This window comes from Salmo salar, chromosome ssa07, assembly GCF_905237065.1.
Source record: "Salmo salar chromosome ssa07, Ssal_v3.1, whole genome shotgun sequence".
NCBI lineage: Eukaryota > Metazoa > Chordata > Actinopteri > Salmoniformes > Salmonidae > Salmo > Salmo salar.
The window spans coordinates 24,903,533-24,909,064 of record NC_059448.1 but is presented as its reverse complement, the minus strand read 5'-3'; positions in this window follow the sequence as shown (position 1 = coordinate 24,909,064).

Here is a 5,532-nt window from a genome sequence, read left to right as displayed (position 1 = left end):
AGAACAGGTGGCGCACAAAAAGAGTGCAAAAAAGCTTTATCTGATCAAGCTCATGACAAATTACAGAAGATAACCAGTGCTTGACTTGGACTGAAACAGGCACCGGTACTCAATTTGTATGCCAGTAGTGTTTATATCTAGGTGCAGTAGCTCCACAATACCTTTGAGCTAATATTCTATAAGAGGAACAGGAGCTCTAGCAGTAGAAGATTTGAGGTGCTGGTATTCAGCTCTGGTGAGCTCCTGCCCAAGTCAAGCACAGGAGATAGCCATATCAGCAAAGCTACCACCTCATCCTCAACTGATGAAACACCATCACAGGTGGAAGCTAGTAGACCTACTTATGCAGCAGCTAGCTAGGACTAGCAGCCTCCCAGTCCTGACAGAGACCTCACTGCCTGGTAATGACAGTAGCCCTGCTCCTCCTCTTCTTCTTCTTCCCCCTCGAGAATTACATTTACATTTTAGTCATTGAGCAGACGCTCTTATCCAGAGCGACTTACAGTAGTGAATGCATACATTTCATACATTTTTTTCCACCCATACTGGCCCCCCGTGGGAATCGAACCCACAACCCTGGCGTTGCAAACACCATGCGCTACCAATTGAGCCACACAGGACCTGTGTGAGAATAGTGACAGTTCCTCTGGTGAGAGCGCCGGCCCTGTTTCTCCTCCTTCTCTCCCCCCAAAAAAACAAGCTGACGACTGCCAGAGACCCAGCGATGCTCAAATCAAAACAAATTCTATGAGAGCAACACACCTTCTGTGAAAAACTGGTAAGCCTACAAGTGATGAGACGGATAGCCCCGTCAGCGTGTAGTCCGAGTTCCAATGTGTAATATAAATAGGTTACCAGCTAAATACTGTATATAGCTATACATACTGGTCTCAGACTGGAAGTAACATAGTAAATGTAAATCCAGAACAGTCAAATGAGTGTGATATGTTACATTTGGTATGGACGGTTGCATAAGATAGAAGGTTACTTAAGGCACAAACGAAGCAGGTGTGGTTGGGTTAGTGTATAATGTGAATGTCAGCAACGCAAAGGTTGTGTGTTCAAATCTCATCACGGACAACTTCAGAATTTTTGCAACTACTTACTACTTTTTGTCTACTTCGCAGCTACTTAGCGTGTTAGCTAAGCTAACCCTAAGCCTTTTAGCTAACCCTTCCCCTAACCTTAACCATTTTAGCTAACCCTTCTCCTATCCCTAACCCTTTTAGCTAACCCTTCTCCTATCCCTAACCCTTTTAGCTAACCCTTCCCCTAACCCTAACTGGGGTGGCAGGTAGCCTAGTGGTTAGAGCATTGGGCCAGTAACCGTAAAGGTTGGTGGATTGAATCCCTGAGCTGACAAGGTCAAAATATGTTGTTCTGCCCCTGAACAAGGCAGTTAACCCACTGTTCCCCTGTAGGCTGTCACTGTAAATAAGAATTTGTTCTTAACTGACTTGCCTAGTTAATTAAATAAAAGGTTAAAAAAATAACCCCTAGTACTAGCTAACATTAGTTACAACAAATTGGAATTTGTAACTTAATGTACAATTTGTAACATATTAAATACATACCAAACATAACATATCCTGCTAAAAGGACTCCTGAGTGGCGCAGCGGCCTAAGGCACTGCGTCTTAGTGCAAGAGGCATCCCTACAGTCCCTGGTTTGAATCCAGGCTGTATCACATCTGGCTGTGTTTGGGAGTCCCATAGGACGGCGCACAATTGGCCCAGCATCGTCAGGGGTAGGCAGTCATTGTAAATAAGAATTTGTTCTTAACTGACTTGCCTAGTTAAAAAAATGGATGTCTTGGTTTTACGTACAAAACAATACGAAATGCTCTGAGACCACATTGAGCTATTAGTAGGCTAGACTGCATTGCCTGCATAATGAAACAATCCCTAGTAAGCTGTTGTTTTGACGGTGGACTGATTGTATTATTGAGCTTTAATAGACTGGTTTTAAGCAGCACAAACGTTTTACCCAAGCTGCGAGAGAGCACAAGGAAGGCTAAGGTAGGCTATAGACCTAACAGGACAGTTGTATATTCAAACAATCATTTATTGGTTACTGATTAGTATGCTGTTGCATCGAAAAATTCATTTTACAATCTTCAATGTTTGAATTTCCCACTTTAATTACTGAACAAGTAAATACATTATTGCCGCCAGACAGCATTCTGAATAGCAGCACTGCGACACTGTAGGCCTATAGCTTCGTGAAACATAAACATTAAGGGATGTACGATATATTGGTAAGCATATCGGAATCGGCCGATTTTAGCTAAAAATGCCAACATCGGCATTGGCCCGATGTCTAGTTTAACGTAAAACCGATGTCAAAGCTGACGTGCATACCTATATAACATAGGTAGATGACATAACGACGCCACGAAAAATACAGCGCTACACGTGCAACACAGCATTCCTAACCGAGCCCACAATGTCTGCTGTGTGGATCTATTTTGATGTTTCAAAGGAAGATAACAAAAAGGCCATATGCAATGTTTACGCTGCTATTATTTCCCGAGGAGGGGAGAAAGTGAAATCGTTCAATACCACAAACCTAATTACTCATTTGAAAGTGCATCACCCCCAGACGTTCAGCGAAAAAAGGCGGAAAAAAATAAGCGCACACTTCCAACAATTAAACAAATTCAAGTCAAGCAGTCATTTGAAAGAGTAGGACAATTTCAGCGAGACAGCTCAAAGGCGAAATCCATTGACGCCAAGATAATGGAATTCATTGCCCTTGACAATCAACAGTTCTCTGTCGTGGATGATGTTGGCTTTCCCCGACTGGTCGAGCACCTAAAGCCCCGGTACACACTACCGAGTAGGTGGTATTTTTCAGACGTAGCCCTACCGGAGTTACACGGTATCGTCGAAATGCACATCGATTGCTATGGGCGTCACTGCTATTAGCGTCATAACTGACATTTGGACCAGCAATGTCAGCCCCATGAGCATGCTCAGTCTGACGGCACAGTGGGTCGACGAGGATTTCGTACTGAGGAAAGCCGTATTGCATGCTCAAGAATGTGCTGGTTCTCATACCGCTGCTGCCATTTCAATGGCATTTGAGAATATGTTTGAAACTTGGAAACATGAACACACTCCTAGCTCCATTCGAACAACTGACTTGAGAAATAAGCTCATCAACTGCGTCTGCAGCAGATGTGATACTCCCTATCATGTCATGGAAAAGCCTGCTCAACAAAACTGCTGACACAGACCGTGGGGTTAAAACTTGAAAAAGTACTCTACTAGAGGCTGTGAACAAGTGATTTGGTGGCATTCTCTCTGAGCCTCTTTACTGTGTCGCCACCATGCTCGATGCTAGGTACAAGGACCACTACTTCGATGCAGACAAGAAACAGGGCTTACGTGAAATGTTAGACACAGCTGGACAAGATGGAAATGGACACAGTGACAGTGCGCACCGAGGAAGAGGCGCCATGGACAGACTGAGCTGAAACTTCACTGCTTGACATGTATGATGAAATCCTGGTTGAGAATGAAATGACTGAACAAATGAACAACGAAACAGCACAGCAGGTAAGTGAAAGAAATAGGTTTTGATTATGTTTTACTGTTTTACTTTTTTTTTACACCTTTATTTAACTAGGCAAGTCAGATTAAGAACACATTCTTATTTTCAATGACAGCCTAGGAACGGGGGTTAACTGCCTTGTTCAGGGGGGATTCGGGGATTCGTTTTTGCAGCCTTCCGGTTACTAGTCCAGCGCTCTAACCACCTGCCTTACATTGCACTCCACGAGAAGCCTGCATGGCAGGCTGACTACCTGTTACGCGAGGGCAGCAAGAAGCCAAGTTAAGTTGCTAGCTAGCATTAAACTTATCTTATAAAAAACTATCAATCTTAACATAATCACTAGTTAACTACACATGGTTGATGATATTACTAGTTTATCTAATGTGTCCTGCGTTGTATATAATCGATGCGGTGCCTGTTAATTTCTAATTGAATCACAGCCTACTTCGACAAACGGGTGTTGATTTAACAAGCGCATTTGCGAAAAAAGCACTGTCGTTGCACCAATGTACCTAACCATAAACATCGATGCCTTTCTTTAAAACCAATACACAAGTATATATTTTTAAACCTGCATCTTTAGTTAATATTGCCTGCTAACATGAAATTGTGTCACTTATCTTGCGTTCATTGCACGCAGTCAGGGTATATGCAACAGTTTGGGCCGCCTGGCTCGTTGTGAACTGATTTGACAGAATTTTACGTAATTATGACATAACATTGAAGGTTGTGCAATGTAACAGGAATATTTAGACTTAGGGATGCCACCCATTAGATAAAATACGGAACGGTTCCGTATTTCACTGAAAGAAAAAACGTTTGTTTTCGAGATGATAGTTTCCGGATTCTACCATATTAATGACCTAAGGCTCGTATTTCTGTGTGTTATTATGTTATAATTAAGTCTATGATTTGATATTTGATAGAGCAGTCTGACTGAGCGGTGGTAGGCACCAGCAGGCTCGTAAACATTCATTCAAACAGGACTTTCGTGCGTTTTGCCAGCAGCTCTTCGCTGTGCTTCAAGCTGTTTATGACTTCAAGCCGGGTGGGTATAATTTGTGGAACATTCCAACAGGAATCTATTCCAAAAACTTCATAAATAACAAGGTTGCCAAAAAACAACGCACACAAAGTTGTATAGCGGCAGAATAAGATACCGGGTAGGGAGTGGTCTACTTCATTGCGTTTTTCACTCATCACGTTTATTCCAAAAAATGTCTGTCCTCACTCTGGTTGCCTATGGACAAACATTAAGAATAAGCTACGTGGTGAGTTGATGCCTATTCGGCAGCTAGTTAGCTAGGTTTGTATGCGTTGCTACTTTGTATGCGTTGTTGGTTGGCAACCTTTTACTTTACGTTTTTTTGGAACAGATTCCTGTTGGAACGTTCCACAAATTATACCCACCCCTTCAAGCCTATCAACTCCCAAGATTAGGCTGGTGTAACCGATGTGAAATGGCTAGCTAGTTAGCCGGGTGTGCGCTAATAGCGTTTCCAACGTCACTCGCTCTGAGACTTGGAGTAGTTGTTCCCCTTGCTCTGCATGGGTAACGCTGCTTCGAGGGTGGCTGTTGTCAATGTGTTCCTGGTTCGAGCCCAGGTAGGAGCGAGGAGAGGGACGGAAGCTATACTGTTACACTGGCAATACTAAAGTGCCTATAAGAACATCCAATAGTCAAAGGTATATGAAATACAAATCGTATAGAGAAATAGTCCTATAATTCCTATAATAACTACAACCTAAAACTTCTTACCTGGGAATATTGAAGACTCATGTTAAAAGGAACCACCAGCTTTCATATGTTCCCATGTTCTGAACAAGGCACTTAAACGTTAGCTTTCTTACATGGCACATATTGCACTTTTACTTTGTTCTCCAACACTTTGTTTTGTATTATTTAAACCAAATTGAACATGTTTCATTATTTATTTGAGGCTAAATTGATTTTATTGATGTATTATATTAAGT